General features: G+C 34.7%; 1 protein-coding gene across 2 annotated transcripts in view; it reads right to left on the bottom strand.

Annotated features, from left to right (window-relative positions):
- The window catches only part of LOC109104031 (muscarinic acetylcholine receptor M1-like), a 72,551-nt gene that overhangs the window by 35,292 nt on the left and 12,088 nt on the right, over nucleotides 1-25,171 (bottom strand). For both annotated transcript variants that reach the window (XM_042773842.1, XM_042773841.1), the window contains exon 2: nucleotides 13,101-13,224. The gene's annotated coding sequence lies outside the window, so the exon portion shown is untranslated. The remainder of the gene's footprint in view (nucleotides 1-13,100; nucleotides 13,225-25,171) is intronic.

The following is a 25,171-nucleotide window of genomic DNA, read 5'->3' on the forward strand; positions in this document are numbered from 1 at the left end:
TTCTTCTGTGGAAAAGAAAAAGAGAAGAAAAGTTCTTAAGAATATCTTGATAGTCCTAATGTACAGTAGTCTTAAAATAATAAATATAAATGAGGACTAGGGCTGTTAAATAAAAAGGAATATAAGTAGTTCATATATGCTATATTTGAGTTCTTCTAAAGCCACACGATAGCTTTGTGTGAAAAAAAACATCTAAATATGAGTTCATAAAGAAAAAAAAAACTTAAGAAAACAGGTTTGAGTTGATATCTTTTAATGAATCTGTTGACAAATTTGACTGATTCGGTTCTCAATTCACTGACAATGATTTGGGCACTAACAGCTCAATTGGAAAGAAGATTATCAGTGAATAATGACTTAAATTTCATATGACTTCACAAGAAATGGAATATAGCGCACAAACTGAATGCTCCACTTTTATGATAGGTTCATTATGATTTAGCATTCTTTCTAAAGCTTGAAAGCTCCTCATTTATTACAACTGTGTGTAAAGAACAACCATTATCAGTTTTCACAGGGGTCATAAAAATTTGGAATGACATGAAGAGTAAATGAGACAATTTTTTATTTCAATTTTCAATTAAATTTATTTTAATTATTTTATTTAGAACTTCTGACAAGGCCAAAATCAAATTGCGGATGCTAATGATATACAAATTCCTCTTCTTTTTTTTTTTTTTTTTTTTTTTTTGCTTATTTGCTCTGCCCATCAAATTTTGGCAACCTAGGGTGTACTTCACAGTTGACACTGCTAGCTTATCTCTGATTTTAATCAGGCACACACAGAGAGCCATAAGGCTAACCTGCTCCAACACCTCATATCTCATCTGCTCATAATATCCCAAATAGAAGTCCAGACTTCACACGGCAGGTTGAGGAAAGAAAAAAGAAAAAAAAAAAACCTTTTGAAGAAAAGTTTAGCAATCAAGACACCAGCACATCCACTTACGGCCTACCAGGAATAAAAATTAGCACATACACATTTTAAACGAGTTGAGAAGGAAAAGAAATGAACTTATATTGCAAATGAATGGGTCCCTGTTTGAAACCCTTAATTAGTTCTGAATGCATAAACAGTTCCAACAAGATGAAATGGACTGCTGAGAGACCTGGCTGCTGAGAGAATAAGAAATGCCACATGTTTAAACTCAAACAATAACAAATTTATGAGTGATGAAAAAAAAAACTGGGGAATTATTTTACAAACTAGGAAAACTGATATGAGTTTATTATCACAATATGAAGTATAAGCCAGGAGAAAAAGATGTTGATAGTTTTTTTTTGAAACTGAGAAGCCAGTCATAGTGTGCTGGACAAGTGATAAACATGGAAGATGAGTGATAAAACAAGTGATAAAACATGAAGATAATTTCAGTACCTTAAGGGGTCTTTTTTTTGTTAATGTTTTCAGGTCTCTGACTATAAGAAATCCAAGGACTTTGGAGTGAGCTGTTTTCAGCTCTGTTTTAAAATATGGACCTGTTGAACTAGGAAAGAAGTTTTAAGCTTTGAAAGTACCAGTGTGTTTTGATAGTAAATGAACTCTTATCTCAAAAGATCAAGGAAATTCAATTTCTCATGATATTACTCCCCTTTAGTGACATAAGCCCTGCAGTGAAATGCAAATTCCCTTTATAAAATCCTGGCAAATACAAGAGTCATTCCTCTTTTCTGCAGCCCACGCCAGCTTAGGTCTCTATCCCTTTAAGTAGGCAATATTATGACTGACGGGGTATGTAAATTTGAGGGATCCCACTGTGGAGAGATCTGGTACCCGTGTGCACCACATTAACATTCATGGACCTGGATGCCAGGGGTGTGTACCAGCTGCCTACAGACACTAACGGCCTTTTGCTCTGCCACTCAAATGCCAATCTGTTACCGGGCAGAGGTGGACATTTCAGGCTGATCTGAGATCAGCAGTGCTGTCTAGATCAGATATGTGATGAGGCCGGGAAGCCTATCTGGGTTCAGGCACATAAGGGAATGTCTACTAATATCACCTGTCAATAGCGCAAAAGGACAAAACATGGGTAAGTAATTAGGACTATGGCACCTTTCCCAAGACGATTTCTCCTGAGTGCTGCGGGGAAAGTTAATGCGAAAAAAAGTCTGGCTGAGAGAGATTACAGAGTTTGAATAAAAAGGCTGAATGAACAAATAAACATTTATAGTACATATTATTTATTTCTTTGCTCTTAAAATAAAAGAATAACAAAAAATGTTAAGCATATTTGAGACTTTGCACTTTATCCTTTTTGATTTTGATGAATTCAACTGGACTAATGCTTTTTGAAGTACATCAGAGAATGCACATGGTGGGTTTTTTTTTGTTTGTTTGTTAGTTTTACATGCACAGCAGTAAGCTGATAACTCACAAATATCAGCTTAGTAACCTGACAACACAAGTAAACCAAGTTTACATGACTTTATTAATAAATCAGGTTATTTCCCTGTAGTGACGTCAAAACATAGCTGATTATTTGCTTATCTGACTCCAAATATTCCATATGTTGTCAGTTTGTGATGTTAAAGATTGCATGTCAGCTGGAAACTTACAGCCCATATATTATTCTCTCATGCAGTTATAGATGCAGTGTTTTGACTGAACCACATCTACTTCTGTAGCACGAGATGGCACATTTTTATCATTTTCTGGGTCATGACAGAGTCTATGTTTGTGATATATTACCTTCTTTCTTTATTGCAAAAAGCTCACTCTGCCTGGATGCACTTAAATCTGCACTAAAGATGCATTGCTGTCACGTATCACAAAAGTGCAGTTCAATAAGCTGACAGAAAGCAGGTTAATGCGTTTACATGCCATGCAAAATCGGGGTAAGAGGCAAAAAAACTACCTGTGTTGACTGGTTTATGCTTACACTGTTTATAACCTTACTCTGATAAAAGAAACTGGGTTACCGTGTTTACATGACCACATGCATTGTAAGCTTATTAAGCATAATTGGCTTAGGAACGTGCATGTAAACGCACTCAATGTGAACAGACTTCACATACATGTTGGGAACCTGTCCAAATGTGCACCAGAGCATGACACGAGATTGGAGGGAGATGCCACAGAAATATCAACCCACTATACTCAGAATTAATACAAACACCTGATAATGACTTCTCCAAAGATGCAGTGTTGTGTTAAATTACTTTCCAAAAGCCATTCACCAACTGATGACTTTTGACCCCCTGGGTAAACAAAGAATGCACTTAGATCAGGCATGAAGCTTCACCCAATTTTTTTTTCTTTCTTTCTTTGCCACCCCATAACATTGAGTCAGGACTGCATGGAGATTACCATCTGACAGGTGATGACACACAACTCTTATCTGTATGAGGTCTTCTTTGTGTCATGTTTCTGGTCAGTGGACAAAACTATCTAATCTCGGGCCACTGATAAGGTGACGGTAAGAATGGATTGGACATCATGCTAAGGAAAATGCCTTTATATTTTGGCTTTGTTCCTTTTATTGGAGGTATGTTTGGTCTGGCAATCACACAAATACATACACTGAGTGAGATCAATAGTTGCTCTGTAAGCGAGGTGTAAATGTTTACTTTTAATATCTTAGGGTGTAAAATTTGCAGTGAGCATGAGAGAAAATATTCTTAAAGGGCTAATTTACCCAAAAATTTAAATTCTGTCATCATTTACTCACACTTATATTGTTCCAAACCCATACGACTTACTTTCTTCTGAAAAATAAGATGTTTAGCAAAAAAGGAGATATTTAACACAAAGACTGAAATGTTCTTTTCCATACAATTAAAGTGGATGGGGACCAGGGGATTTCAAAAAGTACAAAAAGCACACACAAAAAAAATAACTAATGAAAGTGATCCTAATTATTAATGCACTACTGTATATTCCAAGTCTTCTGAAATCATACAATTGTTTCTTGTGATGCCATTCTTTTTGACATTCTTATTCAAAGAAAATCTTAGTTGACAGCTGTGGACACCATTCACTTTCACTGTACGGAAGAAAACAGCTTGGAGATTTTAGGGTGAACTTTTTCGTTTAAGCGATAACTACAATGATGACCTCATAATGGAAATGACAGTGCAAACATTCATAACCTTTTGCTTCGACAAACTTGTCCCCATGCACCACTTTATGAAATTTAATTATATAACTCATATTATATAACATAATATACTATAATATTAATAAAAAAGTTTGATGTCAGTAATATTCAAACAAAAAGTATTTTATGTTTACCAAGGCTGCATTTATTCGATCAAAAATACAGTAAAAACACTTAATTGTGAAATATTATTACATTTTAAAATAACTGTTTTCTATTTGAATATATTTTAAAATATTATTTATTTCTGTGATGGGAAGGCTGAATTTCCATTAGTCATTACTCCAGTCCTCAATGTCACATGATTCAGAAATCAATTTATTATGCCATTTTGGTGCTCAAAACCCATTTCTTATTTCTATTAATGTTTTAAAAAAAAGTTGTGCTGCTTAATATTTTTATGAAAAATGTGATGCCCTTTTTTAAGATTTTTTTCCTTTTTTAAGGAACTGAAATTTCATAAGAACAACATTTATTTGAAATGTTGAAATTTTTGTAAGAATGTCTTTAAAGTCACCTTTAATCAACTTAATGCATCCTTGCTGAATAATAGTATACATTTCAGTAGTAATACTTTTAAAATAAATCATGTTAAAATATTTGAAGATGACCTAATTAATATCAAACCATAAGCATTATGTGATGTCATAACCAGCAAGTCCAATAGCACACACACTTCAAAACTTGTTCTGGTGCCACTGTCCTGTAATAATACAAAGTGATGCCCATAAGCGAAGAGTAAGTCTGTCCCACATGCATTGCTAATTCTGGCATAGATTAGCATAGCCTGTAAAGAATTGATGTGATCACTAAAACAGGCTATACTAATTAAAGCCAGAATCATCAATTCAGATCTTCAGGATTTATTAAGGGTTTCCTTCCAAAAGGTAGCACTGTAAATGAAAAGCATTAGTTTTCATCAGAAAGTTTTTGAACAAAAGCCAAAGTTGAGAGATGATGATATTGCATAATGGCGTGTGCGAAATACAGTCATAACACACCTTGGGGGTGGGGGCGGGGGTTGTGTATTTAAACTATATGACTAACTTGCATTGACATCTCTTTAGATCACAGTGCAGATCCACAGTTTATCCCTCTGCCATACTGCCATATTTTCTCAAATGACTGTTTCTCAAAAAACAATTGTTTTTTTTAAGTAGTAATGCTGTTATAAAGATGATTGTTTTATTACTTTATTAATAATCTTTTGTTAGTAGTGCATGTGATTATGGTCATAACTAACCCTCTCTGAGCAAAGTCGTCATGAGTAAAACAAATATATGTGGAGTTCTTTTAAATCTTAGATGAGTGTTAAATGAGGGGTCCCCTGGAGAGGGTCTTTTCATCACACTACACATCGTCTCAGTGAATTATCCTCTTCACAATATGCAACCTCCGTCTCCTGCATCCATTATTTATGCTCGAATGATGCATGACTCTGAATAAATAGGTAAGCTCATAGTGGATAACTGTCATATATAACAGTGTTTTGTTTAACAAAAAAGGAGAAAATTCACAAAGAATGAATCACAGATATTTATTTGCAAACAATGTCTGCATTATTTTATCGCCCAAAATTAAAAGAAGCATGCAAATCAGCACAATGGCACAAATGCAAAGACAAATACTGTTTGCATGGTGCAATTGCTGTCTATTTTGTGTGTGTGTGTGTGTGTGTGTGTGTGTGTGTGTGTGTTAGGTTAAGAAGGATGCAGCAGACTACCATGATATGGCACACTTCACTAGGTCTGTAAGACATCTAGAAACACACAGAAAACATCTACACATAATGTTCTTCTCCATTACTGGATCATCACTTGATGAATTACTACAGCCATGATTAACTGGAAATGTACACAGACACCTCTTTAAAATGAAATAAGTTTTGCAAAGAATGTGCAATCTATAATGACCCAAGTTTACATATAAAGGAGGTGTGTTTACGCTGAAAAGATTTATAATGACTTGTAATAATAAATACTGTAGTGCTCTATAAGAGTTTTCGCACCTTGTTAAACTGGTCTGAAAGATTTTGGCTTGATATCATAAAAAAAGGGCTTGATTAAGCAGGGAAAGCTAATGTTGTTGTGGTTAGGATTAATGAACTGAAGAGCAGTCATTATGGCTGGGAGACATTTAATGTTGGTCAGAGGTATTTAGAAGGAAACAATGATATTTCTACTCCATGCGAGTTGCCATTATGGTCTAAGTTCACATTAGCAATAATTGTCTGGCTTCCACTGCGGTCTCTTCTGTTCTGTCATTAGGCTAATTACAACTAGACCATCTCTCCATGAAAACAAGTTGATTCAGACAGCTTATGGCACTTCATGATAAATTCAACGATAATAATGTTAAATTGAAGTTGTTTACCTATGACAGCGGTGTATCAACACTGCATCACTGTCAAAGAATATTCAGCAAGTCCTGATTGATGCATATAAAATTAAGACAAATTGCTTACAGTGAAGCAGTTTGAAGTAAACTGTCATAACATATCATAAGAACAATACAATGAAATACCGGAGGTATTTCAAATGCTCATTACAGACACGAGTTGCACTCAAGCCAAACCCAGGTTGAAAAATGAATGAAAGCGCTAAATAATGGGATTGAATTGCAGCGGGGGTGAAGCATCTGTTCATGAGTGGCTGGGGTGGGGACGACCATTTAGGAACTAATTTCATATCAAACTGAAATGAGGGAATGAGTCATTTAGTACAGAATTACAGATGAAAATGGCTAAATCAATTGCCACCCAGGGAAAGTTTAACTCACATTTATCCAGATTACTACTTCGAGATTAAAAATAATGAGTGATTATATAGTACATGTGCCAAAAAGTAATAACTTCAAGAATTTACCAGCTCACTGCACCATTGTATGAAGAAAAGAAAAAAAATAAAGTTTTTCAATTCAGTGTTGGATTCTGTCTATGTGCCATCATCTATGCCCTTCTATCCTCTTGTATACATTAAGAGAAATAACAGAAAAAAATTCTCAGTGAACCTCAGTCATATTTGCACAGTGTAAAGGCATTCCATTCTCAAGCAGTGACCTGAAACAGTCTCTTTCAGCATTTGTAGCTTTCACTGTGTCAGTTGTCAAGAATATGGTAGTTTCTGTTATTAATATTATATTACAAGGACAGGGATCCTCTGTCTGTCAGATGGGACTGATGCAGGGTTTGCATTATGAGAGCTGAAGGCAGTTACACATAAAAAAATGATATGAGGACATTATGGCTAAAAAGAGTGGCAACAAAATAAATTATAAGTTTATGTTAATATTGATTAGATAACAACCAATTTATTTAATTTTAAATATAAATTTATTATATTAATATTGATGAGAAAAAAACATTAATACTGTTATTCAGCAAGGACACATTACATTAATCAAAAGTGACAGAAAAGTTGCCTATAATGTTACAAATAATGTATATTTTAATTAGATGCTGTTCTTTCAAACTCGATTTTAAAATATGAGTCTAAAAGAAATCAGAATTAAATCAGAATTAATATCAATTTAAAAAATCTTATACGTATCAATTAAAGAACCCTTTAAAACAGAAAAAAAAATAGAAAGAAAGAAAGAAAAAACAAGAATGTCTTTTGGCAATGTCATGGTTTAGAAGCCATCTACGAGCTGAAGTACACAAAAAAAATAAAAAATAAAGAAAGAAAACAAATGTTTAAAAAAATAAATAAATACAGTTTCTCATTTTGGAAAATTGACCACAAAATGTTAATGATTCAGTCATCTTGTATGTATGTGTGTATACAAAGTTTTGGCCAATAAAATACTATCTGAAAAAAACCCTAAGTGATACCTTGGATACCTTGGTTAGTTTTTAGTTTTTATTTAAATGTATTTAAAGCATGAGGAAGGAAGTGGCTTTTGCTGGGATGTGATAAGCTTTGATAAGCTTTGCACCAGCTTATTAATACAGAAAAGAAACCTAATAATACAAATTTTATGCTTTTTTTTAAAGACACACATATGATTTTTGATAGTTGGAGGACAGGTTGGATTGTTAATTTTAATTCAGGATAAAGTGTACAATCCAAGTACAAAGGATTAAAGTCACTTTCTGAAACACTGCTCCATGCTTGTCAATTCTCCTGCCTCTCAGCAGACTGCACAATCAACTCACCTGTTCATTTACCCTAAGAATGAAATGAACCAAGTGACCCTGGATGAACTTTTCGATCCATTCAACTAACTCTAACCGCAGCGTCTGTTCAAGAATTATCACGTAAAACACAATTGCCTGTGCTCTGTGAAATCCTGCTATCTCACATCTCAGATGATCAAAAGGGAAAGCATCCAGGGGGAGATTCAGTCTGTCAAATTGTACTCTGCGATCTCTGACAAAGTGTTTTAACTTAATTACCAAATACCACAGCTGTTTGACAAAACATTGAAAGATAAAAACTCCAGTGAAGGGAGGAGGAGGTAGGAGTGACGTTAAACAAAAGGTTGAACAAAAATGGTATAGACTTTAACTGAGTGAGAAAGAGCTGCATGGAAATGATGTGGTTTGAATGACGGATTTATTGAACACACTTGAAAAACGTCATACAAAAACAGCCCTCTGTTAAAGATTTTATGACAAACAGACACAATCTTCTCACCTGCGCCATAACACCTGCCAAAGTGTGCCAAATTCACACCTGCAGTCCAGACGAACTGAGTGTGTGAATAGAGAAAAGAGGATATGAAGAGAGAAAGACACGTGGACATTGAAATCCATCCAAGTGGAAGAAAAGATAACAGGTGCAGGTGAAAGCACCTGTGAAGAGGAGGAATTTACCTCTGGAGGCAAAACATGGGCTTATTCAGAGCAGATCCTATTCTATGCCTCAAGAAACTTCAATTATGACACACACAAGTGCGTACCATTAACTGTCTGTCTATCTGTCTCTCATTTCAAACAAATAATCTAACTTCGCTTTCCACCATCTGTTCAGTGAGCCGTCCATGGATATGTGGAATATTCAAATGAGCTTTTCAAAGTTTGCTGGATGTCTCTGGTGTTGGACAACTTTGATGGTGTGACCTTTCTTTCATGTCATTCATTTCATTGTGATATGTTCTTAGTCCATAGGTAACCCATTCAAAGGCTCTTGGCCTCAAAGTTCATGAATTTGATTTTAACTAGATATAATGTTGTCTACTAAGACAAGCTATTCACTGTTACTGGCACTTTCCATGAATAGAGTACAAAATAGTGTCTTAGACTGTAGTTATTGCTAAACTTAAATACTTAATAATAAAAAAAATAAAATAAAAAAAAATGTACTTGTCTGCCTGCCAAGTAAGAGTCCAAATGATATGATGAAAAATATCCAGTAACAGGGCTGTGGGACAAAACTGAATATTTCCATTTAAGATAATAAATGCAATATATTAATATGCTATAATGTTTAATGAAAAACATTACTGGTAAAATAGACATACGTTGAAGGAGGAACCTGGGTCATAACTGAACCAGAAATAATCCTTTTGGCTGAGCTCTTACGGCTTATGCCAGTAAACAACCACCTAAAACAACCATAAAATAAAATAATAAACACCTTAGCATTGGGGTGATGAGCACCACTGACTCATTTTCTTCCGAAAATCTAAAAATCCGGTTTAGCATGATATATAGTACAACACCATTAAACACTGATAAATGAAACTTGATCTTTGTGAGAGGCAGAATTACCCTCAGATAATCCAAGCGTTTGGAGGCATTTAGGCGCGTCAAGTAAACACAATTTTCAGCACACTGTGTTCAATGCTATTTACTCATGCAGGCCTGCAGTTCAACGTGATTATTCCCGCTCTGTTAGAAACGCATTCCTGGCATACACTTTGCACTGCAGTTCCTGTCGAAGCCAAAAGACATAGATAAAGCTAAATTATTCCCCTCTTTCCATGATTATCTATTTCAACAGTAGTGATAATTTTTTATGGAGTTGCAGTAGCGGTGAAAGCATGTGTGTTTGTGTGTGTTGTAAAGTAATGTCTTTGGGGATAAACTCTCCCTGTCATGCTTAGGAGGATGCTGTGATATGATTGGCTGGGAAGCATGAGGTTCAATAGTGAACGTGGCCTCGGGCCAGTGGGGCAAAACTGTGGCATCATGCATGCTTTTCTGTGATAAAGTTGCTTATGACTGAACACAATCAACCAGAGAGAGTCAAATGAGTTTTCAGCTTCTCAGAAAAATTGGAATTCAGATGGCAGCTGTATAACATGATCAGTCAGAGGAACAATGTAATACAGAGAATGACAATGAACAGCAAACCACATACAGAGAATGATTAGTTACTAAAACATGCATGTTTCTAAATGAACAAATTAAGAAAGCACAAAATGTTGACTTTTAAAAAGCATAGTTATGCAAAAAATGAAAAACACTGAGATGCTTTTATTCTGAGATTTTACTGAGATTATTAAAATAATTTTTGAAATAAAGCTGAAAAATAAAATATAAATATTGGATGAAAAACTATCTGAAATAAGTTGAAGTTGAAGTACAAACATTTCCCTCTTTCGTTAATAACCACCAAAAACACTAATAAAAACTAAATAAAAATAAATTAAGACTAAATAGAAATGTTTTTAAAGCTAATAAAATTATAAAAACACACAAAAACAAATTTATTAAAAAATGAACTAAAATTAATATAAACTAAAATGTACATGTAAAACATTTAAATGTAAATATAAATATAATGCAAACTAAATATAAATGTATATAATATAAATATAATTGTATATAAATAATACAAAACATGGAACATGAGGGTACATGAATTTTAATTTCTGAACTATTCCTTTTAGTTCTCTCCCGCATGTCATGTTTGCCAATAGCATGTTCAAACTCACATATATGCAGCCTCACATACTTAAACTGTGACAGGCAGGTACAATACCCTGCAGCCTGTATAAGCAGCCAATTAAATCCCATCGCAGACTTGTTCACCCATCAACGGCTCACCGTCCTCTTTCGTTTTTGCTCTATTGCACTTCTCCCCTAATCGCAATCCATCTTTTCTTCTCTGCACTGGACACTCACAACCTCCCTCCAGTCTTCCCCTTTCAGAGTGTTAATTAATCCTTGATAGTGGATGAACCAGCACTCACACATACACACACCTGGAGAATCCAGACAGGTGCGGGGGAGGTCTGTGTATATCAAATGAGATCGTGCAGCTTCATTTCAGATATGAGAAACAATGCTGGGGGGGTTTTGTTCCATGCTGTCAGTAACTAGAGGCAATGGAGACCCAACTTATATCAGCCTCAAACGGAGCTCTGTGCTGAAGCATTAATCCCTACAGAAAACCGGATACATGCCAGTTTTATCTGTTTGAAGCACAGGACAACTTTGCAGAAAGTTCAGGCTGTATCTCAGCATGGACAATGTACAAGATAAGACAAAGATGAAGAGAGACACTCAAAGCTTCAGTGAAATTGAAGGTGCAAGTGGTCAGGACAGGGCTGGATGATACATATACAGATATATATATATATATATAAATCATCAATAATCTCATCTATTGCTGTCATCCAGCACACAGACACACACATATGCCACTCTATGTAAAGTCATGCACCTCGGATGGTGTTAATGATGGGTTGAATTTGATGTTCATGTTCAATGATTACGGTGAGAGATTGAAATGTTTCATTCTCCCGATGTGACAGGACCATAATTAAGCTCCAAAGATTTCAGTGTCAAGCTGCTAACCAGCAGACCCATGCAAAGAGGCACAGAGAGAGACCTTTCTGACAGGGAGACAGTCACTACTTTGGATTTGAACACAAAACACATTGTTGTTACCGTATGCTTTTCCTGAGCCCCTCAGAACCAGGTATGGACACAAAGAGAGGGTATAGTGGCCCCAAAGAATATTTATACACCTCAATTATTTCCAAAATGCACACTAGTGTTCAAAAGATTGAGGTCAGTATGATTTTTTTCAATTCATTCATTCATTCATTCATTCATTCATTCATTCATTCATTTATTCATTTATTTTTATTTTTATTTTTTGAATGAAAATAATTCTTTTATTTTGGCAAAGACTCATTAAACTGATCAAAAGTGAAAGACATAATGTCACAAAAGATTTCAATTTCAAATAAATGCTGTTCCTTTTAAATATTCAGAATCACATATCATGCATTAAATGTATCAAGGTTTCCACACAGATAATAAGCAACTCATTTAAACATTGATAATAATAAGAAATGTTTCCTGAGCACCAAATCAACACATTAGAAGGATTAAATTGTATTTTAATATCTAATAATATTAACAATTTTAATGTATCAAAAACATCTTACTGACCTCAAACTCTTGAACCATCCTGTATAAATTTTCCCTTAAGGTTTTTTACCATTTAAATACATTTTATAATATATTTTTGAAACATTTGTTGGCTGAATAATTTTTACTATCTTTAAAATAAATATAATTGCATTACATAGAAAAAAATATATAATTCAACCAGCTGAAATTACTTAATTTTACAGTTATTTTTGTAGCTTAATTTTTGTAGTCCTTTATGTCCACTTTACGAAGACACTTATTATAAAAGGACTTATAAACAATGCTTTTCTTTACATAAAAATACATGGGATGATAAAAAGTTGTCTTTCTCTACATAAATTTAGATGTTGAAGATTAAATTATTGAATAAAAGTTATATTTAAGTGAATTTTGATTAAATTGTACGTATATGACCTTTAATGGCCTTTCAGTAATAATCAGCTCAAAATGGGCTGTCTAAACTCAAACAGGCATCAGAATGGGTTATTTTCGTAATCATTATTCCCTATCAAATTCATTTCTCTGCCATTTTAAAAGACTCACATATGCTGCAATTCCATGACGGAAGAATAAACTGCAGCAAGCAAAAACTGAGCTTAAAAATAAAGGAGGAAACAAAAACTTCCTTTCAACAGTACTGTGTATGGGCTTTCATTCTGGTCACTCACCCTGTAGAGTTTGGATTGGGGCAGAGAGGTTACCTTCTGACAGGAGGGTTTAGGTTTACCTCGACCTGAGGCTTCGGTTGGCATGGAGACACAGGGCATCAGTCAGGTTCATGCTGCCCCGGACCTGCAGGCACATAAACAAATTTGCAGTCAGACCTGTTTGATCCCCAGTCTAAAGCAGCACTCTGCAATCTCCATTCAGACATTCCCATCAACAAATGAATAATTCAACTTTGATCTGTAAGAAATGTCACAAATGTAATTTTAGGTGCCATTGGCTGAACACTTGACAACAATTCAAAACTTCAGCACATCTGAAATAACTTGCTCCATCCAAAGCTTATGAACAAGTATGTCATGGGCTGCTGTTGGATTTAATCCTAGAACTGCTGAAGCTAGAGAACAAGTCGATGGATACAGTGTCTCAAAGCATCTTGAAAGATTTCCAAACCATCTGCCTTCATGTGACAGTGCCCTGAATACACAAAAAACATGTCTGTTGTTTCAATAGGCCACTAAGAGCAGTGATGTTACTCTTGAATTCACTGTGATCCTAGTTGCAGCCATTAGACGACATGCCCACAAACCGTTCACTAAATGTCTGGTGCATATACACTGCATGCAAAAACTGCATTATCTGACTAAAATCACATGTTTCCTAAAATCTGATTGACTGGCTCTTACACAATTTTCGGGAAAATATTATCACTTTGCAGTTCTTTGCAAGGTACCAGGCTGATACAATGGAAGTTTGGTCCATGGCATTAAATCTTGAAAGAAATTAAAGTGTTTTTTTTTTGTTTGTTTTTTTAAAATTAGTTGTAAACTAAATATCCAAGATATTAGTATCCTATACAGCATATCCTATCCTTAATAGAATAGCCTCTATTGGCCACAATTAAATGATACTTAAAGCATTAGTTTGCCAATTTTCAACCAGTCAATTTTATAGAAATGATTTTAAAAGTATGTTCATGTTTCTACTTCACAGACAGCCAAGCTTTATTTAAAGCCCATTTTGATAGCAGCAAATTCCCCCTTTAAATCACCTAATGAGGAGCAACACTGAATGGCACATTAGATTCACTGATGCCACAGTGCCTAGTCTTAAATCATTCTGTGTTTCCACCAAAAAAGGTAGTTACTCGTAAAACATAAATAAATAAAAATCTCCATATCAATTCCTAAAACCTGCTGGTCTCAAATCAGAGACTGCTAACATCAGTTGCAGAGGGGATTGCTTAATATCAGCTTGATAAGAATTTTATATGTTGTAACTTTACAACGACCTTGCATTAAAACAGCTCAATATCTCATAAAGACTCTGGATATCATACTTTGGATATTTAAATGTGATCAAAATCCCTAAGCCTCAAACACTATAATGTGTTATGTTAATATGTGGGCAGAATATGTAATGTAGATCATTAAATCATCATTCAGCAAATGTGGAGCAATTCTGAGAGCAGCTCGCAGTAGGATATCCAGCATGACTTTGGTAAAAAAAAAAAAACATACAACCTCATTCGAACTTACAGTGAGGTGTGATAAAGGGATGAGATATGATAGAAATTTAATATGCACCTCAATATCAGACATTTATTGGTCCATTTTAGGTGGTATATTTATCATTTGTTACTCATTAAAATGGAAGCGATGTGGGAATGAGTCTTTATTAAAGGAAATTTATTCACTTATCTAAGCGGCTCATTGTTCAAGAAACATAAAAGAAAACACAATTGCCTATGCGTGCCTGCAGTGTGATAACATTCAATTTATAATAGATAGACAGACAGACAATCAGGTAGATAATTATTATTATTGTTTTAAGAGAATTACAACTTTCCTAGGCCATTCTTTCAGAAAGCAATTATTTCTTACTCTCCAACTATGTGAATGTCAAGTAGGGTCTAAAATCAACAAAGCACAATGGTGCTAAAGAATAAGATAATAGAATAAGATAACAGAGAAACAATGAAATGGATTCAAATAATAAAGATCAAGAATGAGGGAAAACAGAAAGCAGCATAGAAAGAATATATTAGCTTTTAAGTCTCTTAGCATGCAAAATGTATGAGGATCTCCCCCTTTTTTAAGACCCTGTCTGAGCCAAACAATAGACCACCACAGCACTGATAAAGAACCACTGGAAATAATGTATACAACCCAACAAAGACAGTTCCTCCATAATGGCAGAAGCATCCACTGTGGTAAAATGCGTGCGGTATGGTCTAATCATACAGAGTCACATTCATACAGCTGCTTTAATTATGCCCGCAAATTGAATTGATTATGTGATGCTAGAAATAATGAATTACTATCCTTTCTGTTTTGTAACTTTGTCTTGGTAACCTTTTTTACATTTAACATGACTTACTCAAGCTGCAAGCAGCACAGTAGAACACAAAAGAAGAAGAAGATGGAAGCGTCCTATCATTAAATAGTACTTTGATGTTTCATTGCAAATCCACAGTCAAGAAAAGCGATGCAACAGTCAAATGCTGTTAAAGCACATGTGTTCTTAGACCAACAATGCAAAGACAGTGCTGACTGAAACAGTGCTCTTGGGAAGTGAATAGTAGACTTACTAAATTGTTGTCCTGTAGTGTGACAGGTGCAGTAGTTTAGATATTCCAGACACGCGCAACTTTTTCCGAAGAGTAGGAGTGTAGTGCTCACGATACTTAATGGATCTAGCATATCGGTTCATCCTAAATGGCCTTCTCTCTCCCTCTCAAATATGACATTGGAATGTTCCGAGTCATTCTAGTGAATCGGTTCATTCTGAATGGTTCTCTCTCAAATGGACCATTGGAAAGTCCGATTCATACTTGTGAATCGTTCACGTGTAGCATTGGAGAGTCACTGATTCTATGACCTATGTTAATCGGTTATTTAAATTAGGGTTTTATCACACTGCCAATTGCTCTTTGTTTCATACAAACGCAAATGGTGGCATCTTGTTGCTAGACCAATGCTTTAAAGGATTTATTTTCTTAGCTGAACAACAGATAATACGCAGGTAAAAATCTAAAAGAATTTTCACTTAAATCAGTATTTCATGTAGTTATTTATTCGTTGAACAGCACATGGGCGTCCTATCAGGGTTTATTTTGCGATGATGATGGCTGACTGCTTATTAGTTCATTTGCCTATAATGTGATTAATTTGTTTAATATTTTAAATAGATGAAATAATTTTAAATCAACAAATATTGAACAATATTCCTTAACTTCTGTTAACCAATTTTTGGTATGTGTAAAATCCGCAGCATCTGAGAATGAAGAGACTTTTACTGAATTATGAACAAGAAGAAACAAACGAGTTTATTAAGGCACGACAGAATTCATTTCATCCTTCCACCTGAACACAGATTATACTCACACTTTTTCATGAGACAAGCCTGGGATGCAACAGGGTGTTTAACAAATTACTTTGGACACACAATTTCTGTTCATGTCAGACATGAACAAAAATCTGCTACAACATGGAACCCAACAAACTGAGCCTGACACCACACATTGAGCCAGCGAACGAACAAAACGAAGCAAGTATATGTAACACTTGTAGGCGAGCAGATTTATTTGAAATTCACCTCATTATTTAGAGTGGCCTGTGTCCTTGTTACACAACAAGACAAAGCATCAATTTTAATAGTCTGATGTCAAGTGAGAGATGGGATGGTATGTTTTACATTATGAGGCTCTCAGTTAAGAAGTGGCTGTTTATAATGTAAATGGCATTAATTTTACAGAAACTTGTTTTTTTGTTTGTTTGGTTTTTTTTGTAAAAGTTGTGTTTAAGGTAAAAGGTCATTGACAGGGTTTAAACATACATCCATGAAGCCTCATATGGGACAAATCTCACCTGTTCTCATACCATTCGAATGAAACAATGCGCACGTAGCCCACACACTAAACCGATCTAAAGACATGTCAAATGAGGCTGCTAACTGACCTAAAGCATGTATGGGTGCATCTACTCTGAAGTGAATATAATCAGCAGATAATGTACAACTATTTTCAACAGTGTTGGCGAGTCTTCGCAAGTCTCTAGCAGCTTTTAGCATGCCTTCATTCATCTTTCCTAATGTTAATGCGCAGGAAAATAGTCAAGTGCAGAACTTTTACAATGATCAGTCAATGGGGTCATAAATCCCGCCTACTGAGGCTGATTGACGCCCTCTCATTAGCATGCTGGGCTAAGGAAAAATAAATACGGGAACTATGATTAAAAATAAATGAACACCTAAAAGAAAAGAAGTAAAATTTCAGTTTGGCACATTTTTTTATTTTCCCTAACATTCATTTAATATTTATTTAGTTATTTCCTCACAAATTTAATTTATGTATATTTATTTATGCAGGAAATTGTGGATTTATTAATGTTTTTTTTTTGCATATTTATTTGTATATTTATGCAGGAAATGTGGATTTATGTATTTATTTATTTGCGCTTTTATTTATTTTAAATTTGTATTTTCGTTTTTAGTATGGGAAAACTGCTCATCTTATTACAGCTGGTTAGGACACTGTGAAACTGCGGAGATCTCAGGAATCCTGTAGGAACCTGGTAATCATAATCAGTTCATTCATCTAAATGACAAATCTTGCTGACTACAAAGAACCTTTACAAATTGCAAAATGTTACCCGAACCTACAAGTCTGCCATGCTAATTCATTGGTTTGAAACCAAATCAAGCTCATAAACACATAATGAATGTGTCCTTTGACTGTGTGTGCCAAAGTTTTATTACACCTTTTCTTATTACTTGTTGATTTATTACTTGTTCACCTTTTAGTTTAATGTGGACATGTCTCTGGCCTTTTTTGGTTGTCAAAGCTCATTCAACTGACCCTTTCACAACCCAGAGTCTTAGCCAAACGAAACATGGCTCACATCACGTGAAGTCGAACTTTCAAAGTGCCATTCATGACTAATTGACACAACAATCATGGTGGAATCTGAGTAATGCTTTGTCATAACAAACACAAAGTAGTTCTGGTCCATAAAACCATGACACTTCTTTATACGAGAGCCAGCTATAGTATACATTAAAAATAAAATCAGCATCATCTTTAAAGCATCATGGATGAGAGAAAATGCAACTCATTAGACCTGAATAAGACAACAGGCACAACAGGTTTAGTACATGTGGCTCAAATGTGAAGCTTCAGGCATGCATTAAGTGGGCTCTGGCATGCACTTGTGTTAAAAAACAGCTATTGTTTATGTGAATGTTCCAGTGATGGATGAGAAAAGGGGGCAGAAGTCTTCCTTGTTTGGTCAACTGGAATAAGCGCAGCACAGTAAGGCTGGAGAAAGCTTTGCCTTCTTCTGGCGGGCATGATGTGTATATACAGTATATATGAATACTGAAGATGATTGGGAATTCTGCTGCTCCAGGGTAATGCTGCCCATCACTGCTTAGGATCAGATTCCCGATTCCCTAAAGAAAATGTCTACATTGACTGCTGTATGAATACGATGAGAAAAAGTCTTCATTTTTTAAGTGACAAGACATATTTAAAAACAAAATTAAAGAAATCAGAGCAATTTGAGTATTAAAATATTTATGAAATTATGGTTTAATTCTTAAATGTAAATTTAAGTATTTAAAACTTTCTTTTTTCAATGCATTCACATCCACATTTAAATCATTATGCAACAAACCTTCAATAAGCTCAAATAATGTGATTTTGGTGAAAATTAATTCACCTTGTGAAGCAGACATTCTCAAATGGATCCCAGCTTTCTAAAACCTAAAAAATAACATAAAAGTTGATTCTGACAATGTCAGTAGTGACTTAATATGATTTTGGGGTATAATTCAAGGTTGCTTTATACTCAGTATGATGCTACTACTCATCATACTGGTGTATAAAGCAATGTTAATAAATAATTATACTGACTTCAGACTAGTTGTTTATGTTGGTTCAATTTGCTTATGTTATAAAAAGTAGTAGAAAAACAAATCAAATGTCAATCAAATGTCCACTTGTGTCCTGCAGTGTTTTGTTAATACTATGCACTAGGGTTGTGCCGATAGACGATAGTCAGAGATATCGAGCATAGCAGATGTCTTTGTCGATAGTCAAGATGAAATTAGGCTCATTCTCCTATTAATGTATTAAATAATAATAATAATAATAATAATAATAATAATAATATTTTTTTTTTATAAGGCGGCCTTTTATAATTTGGCTATCAAATTGCCCAGCTATTTCACTTCAGCACCCCATTTCACACACGCGCACAAATGAGGATTACAGCCTGTAGCCGGTGAAGAAGTCTCCATCCACAAACAGACGTACATCGTCTGCAGATATAAGGTATTTCATTGCACTTTAACAAGTAATCTGAACAGCCTATATATGTGCAATATTTTAAACGAGCCCTCACTAACTGAGTTTAATGCCACAGTTATGTTAGAATGCATCTCATTCTTGTTTCTATGGCTGTCCAGAGCTCTGTACGACTGATGTATCCATTCAATTTAACTTTACTCCAAATATATGAACTTACCTGTTTTGAATACTTTATATTTAACGTGTTCATTTATGTCCAATATTAGTGTTAAACTGTTGGACTTTAAGTGAAATCTACTATTGATTTTCACCATTGACGGATTTTGCAGAATATTTAGACTGATAATTTCCATGCGCAGATGCGGCAAATTTGTCACAGGACGCATGATATGACAGTTGCGTCCGACTATGTATGAACTAGCTGTTTTAAATACAGTATTTTTTATATTTAACGTTAGTTTATCAGTATGTAGAAATTTTTTCGATTACTGGTGATTCCATAGGTTCACTCTCGCGCACCTGCACGGTTTAAAACACCAAATAGTTATGCTATGACAAGTACAGAGAGTCTCGCTCTTACTCCAGCCATGCACAATAATATTGTGTATCTTCGCTCTCACGGGCTGACGATATGACGAGTTGAAAAAGGACCATATCGCGCAACACTACTATGCACTATAACAGCATTTTTTAATATTTTAGTTTGTTTTATTAATATTTAGATTTTTTTTTTAAATGTATATTGTTGGTTTTCGATTTTATTTTAGGTTTTAGTAATTGTATGCTTTTGTCATTTATTATTAGTTTTAATTTTTTATTTTTTATTTGTTAATATATTATTTCACCTTTATTTCAATAAAAAAATATTTGTTTTAGTTAACAATAACAACACTGCCTAGTCCAGCTATCTGGATAATAATCAGGACCTCCCATCCACTGTGACTGAGATTGTGGTAATGCTAAAGGACAGGCCATTTATATGTGAGTGGCATTTGACTAATAGGGCAGGGAGAAGACACTAGTAGGTCATGAGTCTTCAGTCTTGGAATGGAAAATAGGAAATGAGAACTGAAGCTCCTGCAGTTAGAGTACAAGCTGTCTACACTCTCATGAGAATGAGTCTAAGCACATATAGACAGCTTCACACGACTTGGGGTTACTTCAGTCTATAAGCATGTCACCTACAACTAGCTGATGATGACCTTATACAAATTTTCCCTATACTTCCTATTTTCAGTCATCCATGAGTTTTAGCCTAAAATCCCCTTGAGATGTTCCCTTGAGAGCCAAGCTCACCAGAGTGTAGACAAGTTTTCTCGAGAATGTTTCCTGCATCTGACAGTGCTGTTCACCGCAGGCAGAGGTGTATACAGCCATCTCCTGCCGTACTGTGTTTATGTTTCCGCTACTGCAGGAACCGTAGCAATAAGACAGATGATATAAGTGTCACTGTATGTTTCATACAGGATAAATCAGACAGAGATTTCTCCTTATGAGAGACGAGAGGAAACACAGAGACAACGATGTGTGCCTACTTTCAGCGCCCTGTTGAACTGGGTGAATACATTTTCATATTTTCCATTACAATATGCTCGTATTATTCAATACAAAAACTACTGCACAGTCTTGCTTTTGCTTTATATTAAATAAAAATAATTATTTACTGTGAAAACTGTTTAACAAGAGCTATCAATTTATCAGGTTTGTGCAACTTAAAGTGAAAAAAAAAACTTCTTCAAAAATGTTTCATCTTTATTTGTGAGATTTTCTTAGCATATATGGATACATGAAATATATTCTGATTCATTTTATTTATTTATTGGATATAATATAATGCAATTAAATTAAATTTTTAATGGATTAACTGCACTGTAAGAAAAATACATTAGAAAAACTGAGGTACTAGTAATTTTCTACTAGTACTTTTTTTTGTAAAGCAATACAATGTGTAATGCTGTAAAAACACTTTTTAAAAAAATTTATAAAAAATACAGAATATTCCTTTATATTAACAAAGTACACTGGATCATATTTTTTTCTAGCTTTTTTTAGTGTGCTCAAACTTTTTAAATGCAATTAAAACAAAAGGTTTTTTTGTAATATTTATTCAAACATATTTCCAATTATTTATTTTTTTCTTTCTGTGCATGAATTAAACTTTTTTTTATTACTTTTAGAATTTTACATTGAAATTAAGCTGTGTCTTAATTTGTTCTTTATTCGTATTATTTGTCTTTATCAATAATAACAGAAAGAAAAAAAAACACCGCACACAATATTTTGTCCTTACAGACTTGTTTTGTGGGTTTGTAAATTATGATTTCAAGGACACTCTAAAGTGGATGCACTGATTAATGCTAGCAGGAAATCATATATTTAAAAAAAAAAAAATCACAACATCTGCTGTTCGGCATTGCAAGAAATGTCAAATGTCATTTTCCCTGACAGAAATCATCACGTTGAAAAGTCCAAAAATACTAGCATTTTTATAATTGTACACAAACTCAACACAGTCACACCTACACAAACAAATACGATCATTTCTCCCATTGAATTTATTCTCCTTCCCTTGAATGCGTTGTCAGAATGATGAACTGTTGACAGCCCTAAATAAACGGCACATAAAAATACGGAACAGGCTCTGTTTGCTTACTCACAGTCATGGTCCCACAGGCTGTTCTCCGTACAAGGCCAGCACTCAGAAATCATTACAGGCTGAATGCAGCAGTGCGTTCACATGCATATGGATTAATGACAATTTGTATGCGAAAGAATAGGCACACCCCATAATATTAAACACTTAAAAGCCCTAGATGTCAACCATCTCAACCGATAAATCAAACATTTCTTGGTGAGTCATGCATAAGGGTTTTGCAAGTCTGCCGTTTAATTCATGCATGAGTTTAATGAAGTAATACTACAGCAATACCTGCTAACCACAGTCACTGATGACATCACGTTACTGATGCAAAACCACTTAAATCAGGCAATGCTAGAGTGCTTTTAAATGCCCTAAAAAGAACATTCACCAGCTTAATCAATTTTTAAGCAGTCATGAGCAGATGCGTTTATCCAAAGGCACTTAAGCAATCACACTTAAACCACCAGAGTAGAAATGTGCATCTTTAAACACTTATATTAACTCTTTCATTGCTAAATGTGTGTTATACGGTTATGCTTTACTGATGGAATTTCGTGAGTAGATTTTGCTTGATTCAAACAATTCCTTCCCAGCTAACAAAAATGTGTTATACGAATGTTTTGCTTTCTTTGTAAGTGCATTACTGTATATGCCATTTATACAAAACTGAGGGACATCAAAATTGTTTTCTAAAGTAACTGACAGCATGGCAGATGCTGTTGAACGAGCCTATTGAAACCAAAACAATCCTTTAAGACTGGCTTCTGTTAGAGAACTTAATAATTTATTTCCTTTTTATTGTATCAGTGATCTTGGGAAATCTGTAGAGCTATATCACCTTTTACCATGCTTATTGAAGACATACAATAGACCAAAATCCATTTGTGAAAAGCATACCTTTTAATAACCCAGCCATTGTTTAAAACTAAAATGAATTTAAATGAATCCTCTCACTTCTCTACACATCTTAACAGTAAACTCCTTACCACTACAAATCCAGCTCCAGTAATGAGGGTTAACTCACACTGGGGTGCGTGTGTGTGTGTGTGTGTGTGTGTGTGTGTGTGTATGTGTGTGTGTGTTTGTGTGTGTGTCCTTAATAAACTCTAAGTGGATTGGACAGATAGTTGACTCCATACTGTGACACCTCAGGGGTTATGAGGGGAACCAGAGGAAGGAATGAAGAGTAAAATTTCTGGAAAAACCAACCCATCCAATCACTTGGAAATCGAATGATTTATGATTCTTGAGGTTGCTGGCTACAAACTGCTTTTTAAAATCACCTACTGTTTCACATTAACTGCATGAAACAAATCAATCCCCAGATCAAACGTCCAATCAATCACTGTTCAGCCACCAGCTATTTGATCAATGTGTCAGTCAACTGAAATGTTGCTAGTCACTTCTTGGATACCTAAATGAAAAGACAAAAAGACTGAAAACCAACTGTATTATGTAACAAAGTGGCATTTAAAGTAATTGTGTACAAGCGCAATACACTTCAAAGGGGACATAACACACAGTTTCTGCCAATCTAATGTTAATCTTGAGTACCTATAGAGTAATTTTGCATCCTTTTATTGCAAACAATCTGCAAATCCAATGTAAAACTGGACCTTGTTTATAATGCTGCCCCAGAAAAACAAACTGTATCCACTGTTCACATAACGCTGGGTTCTTTGTGAAACTGAACAAGGTTATCTTTCCTTCACATACAAAAACACCCTTCTTTGGAGACATTCTTTTCAAGCAAGTCCTGTGCAGTGCTGCAATTTTTAAATGGGGACCCCCTCGAAACGCGATTGGGCTAGTTTTGAGTAGTGACTGGGTGGGTTTACTTGTGAAAACCTGGCAACCCTGTCTTGCTCTCGCTCTGGTTGATTTGTGCATGTGCTCTTCCTGGAGAAATGCCCATATAAGGAATCCCGCACTTTATGACATAATACAGGGCCATGATCGAAAAAACTTTCCTGAAAATCATATGAACCCATAAGGAGTGTATTTGGCACAAAAAACTCTCTCATGCGTCCAACTCATTTTTTTAAACTTTGGAAAATCCAACTCTTTAACAGTGTAAATAACTCTGAATAGATGAAATAGCATTAGCCTTTTTGTAAAATGTATACAATTTTAAGTTTAAAATGTTTATTGTTTAACAGACCAAACATGTTTAAATCTCTGTGGAATGTGCTTATTGTTTATATAATGAAGTACACTGGTGGCTATTCTGACATGAATTTTAGGGGGGAAAAAAGTAACTTCAGACATCCCATTTCAGTCTACTGCAATGAAGTTCATACAAGGCAGGTCCAGATTTTTGGTGCCAATATACACACACATACTACCATTCTAAAGTTTGGGGTTGATAAGGTTTTATTGTGATTTTGAAAGAAATAATTTATGCTCAACAAGCCATTTATTTTAATATTTAAAATCTGATGCTCAAGAAACATTTCACATTATTGTTGTTGATGAAAAGAAAGTTCAAAAGAACAGCATTAAATTTAAACACAAATCTTTTTAACATTATAAAAGTCTTTATGGTCTCTTTTGATACATTTAAAGCACCCTTGCTGGTTCTTTCTCTCTTAAAAATTAATTCATTCATTAATAAAAATCTTACTGCCCTCAAACTTTGATAAGGTGTTTTCCTGTGATGGCCTGAAAGCCCAGTATTGGAATGATTCATGAGGTGTAAGAGTGTTTAAATGTTCTTTAGTATTTTAAACATGTAGGGAGAATGTATACACAGACACAAGAGTGTTCCATACATGGACAGAGGAAGCTGATAGTATGTATAAAAGAGGAAATGGGGCTACTAATGTCTGCCAGGATGATATTTGCTAGATTATATTAAATCCAAACCTAAGCGCTCAGAGGTAAACTATTTCTGACACTAATTAAAGAGTGTGTCCTGACTATATGCCTCACTGAACCATAAGCCCTATGTTTGTGTTTGTAGATAGGTATGTGCCCCTATATATGTGCTAAATCAACCATCATCGAAACTTTTACTGATGTGGGCTTCAGAATATAAATGACAGAAACCTTCTGTTCTTAATGTCACATATTTCACACCAGAAGGTCAACTTTAAAGGGATATAGCTCCCCTAGTAATAAAA

The sequence above is a fragment of the Cyprinus carpio genome, chromosome A17, assembly GCF_018340385.1.
Source record: "Cyprinus carpio isolate SPL01 chromosome A17, ASM1834038v1, whole genome shotgun sequence".
In the NCBI taxonomy this organism is placed as follows: Eukaryota; Metazoa; Chordata; class Actinopteri; order Cypriniformes; family Cyprinidae; genus Cyprinus; species Cyprinus carpio.